We start from the raw sequence: 2134 nt of genomic DNA on the forward strand, positions 1-2134 counted from the left end.
TTCTCTCTCTCTGTCTCCCCGTGCATGCGCGTGTTCTCCTTAATGATGCACGCAAAGGCAGTAGGAGAGATTTGCAAAGCATTCTACTTTACCACGTTCTCATTTGAGTCATTTGAGAGTATTGCTCTAGGAAAGTATGAGCACTAAGTGTGCTTTTTACACTGACATGGTTGCAGCTCCATGTCACATGGTTCCCAAGACTATGCAGACTTGGAAGCTGCAAATTGAAGGGAAGTTTGTGCAACTAGCATCTATGTCTTTGCTAGTGGCATGAGGCCTTACAGGAGAGGTCCGGGGTGACAAGTAGCTGCTGAAATTATTACCTTAGTTTGTGCATAGGTGGTGCAAATTGCATTTGTCGTACAGTTGTTTATGCTCATCGAATCTAGCAGTTTGTGCAGTGTGACTTAGGTGTTTGAGTGGCATTGTTCATGCTGATCTCTCTGAAACTTAGATTTACATAGTAGCCAAACAATGAAGAACCAAAACACGTTCTTTGTTACTGGTTTATCTTTCAAACCAGAAAAATGGGATGATTTTGTTAGGCTTATAGGATTTGCAGATTAGAAAGGATAATGTCAACTTTATTCTTATGGTTAAACTATGCTTTCCTCTCAAAAGGACGAGTTTTCATACGTACCATCTACAATGTGCTCGGCTCGCACTAAGTTTGGGACACCAAAATAACCATTTATTGATTTATGTGAATGCTTTCTTTATGTTTAGTACAAATTTCATAAATTAAAGATTTCTTATGGATATGTTATGTTGGTATTGTTGGCGTCTTTCAATCTGATTGCTAGCAATGGGAGCCACTTGACTGCATTATAGGTTTGCTTGAGGTGTGGCTTGCTAGTATTGGTGAGGAGATCTACAAACACAAAACTGCGGGAAACAAAGGAAAAATATTAAAGATGGCACTAGCTTGATATTCCCTCTTTGAAAGCCAAGAGAAGTGCACAACAGGTGGAGACTATGGAGCAATGGCTACTGATGGTGGTTCAATGAAAGAAGGAACTATTTGCGTCAATGGGAAGAGACGGATATTGTCATGGTGGAGCCTTGCTAGCCACTTGAAGCGACACCTTAGAAAGGATTTGCAAGCTAAATGTGCCTTCAAAGCAGAGCTAGAAACGTGTGAAAGAGAGGTTAAAATATGGTTTGCAGGAGAGATTTTTTTGTTGTTGCAAATCTCGAAAGGTGACATACCAATAACACACACACACACACACTCTCCCTCTCTCTCTCTCTCTCTCTCTCACACACACACACACCCACACATAATTCATCTACATGGGAGACCCAATGGATGCTGTCTATTCTATTTATACTTGGGAGCCACCTTCACCTACATGGGAGACCCAGTGGATACTATCACATCCTATTTATACTTGCGAGCCACCTTTTCTTGCTTGATTTTCACCACGCATTTGGTAGCCTAGGCCAAATTGACGAGTAGCTATACAACTTTAGCCCCCCTTGAGAGACTCTGGTTTCAGACATGCTTCCATGAATGGATGGTTTTTTGACACCTTAGTAACCTCAACAATGATTTATGGAGTCCCTTTCTGGTGCCAGACCTCAGTGAGGAGGATTGTCAGGATTCAGGTCATAATGTCCTCTCACACTAATTGGAGCAAACCATCGGTACCACACCGTATCATCCAAACCTAGTTTGGGGCAGCCCCCGTGTTGGTAGATACACTTTTCTACATGGTGACACACATATATTTCCTCCACACCCTGGATAGCCGCAAGTTACCAATTGCTTGGGTGTCCTCTCAACAACAAGCACAGTATGTTAGAGTCACATGTGGTTCCTAATAGAAGGTCACATAAGGCCTAGATATCCTGTTTCACCAAGTTACCAACTCGATCATTCGATTTGACCTCCTTATTCTTAACACCCACACCACATGGCTCACAGCCCCAAAGTTACCATGAAGATGCAATTCTACAAAGATCACTTCTTGAGGGTCATAATAGATGGATCCTAGAATACTAGCATAAACTTATGTCACATGCCATGTGTATCGCAATTGGTAGATCTAGGTCTCATGTCACTCTCTCAAAGTGGAGATAGGAAGAGCAGAACATGATTTGTACACTATGTGCTCTACGTACGTCGTTGTGG

Source organism: Cibotium barometz, chromosome 11 (genome assembly GCF_041138505.1).
Source record: "Cibotium barometz isolate CiBa-2024 chromosome 11, ASM4113850v1, whole genome shotgun sequence".
Classification (NCBI taxonomy): domain Eukaryota; kingdom Viridiplantae; phylum Streptophyta; class Polypodiopsida; order Cyatheales; family Cibotiaceae; genus Cibotium; species Cibotium barometz.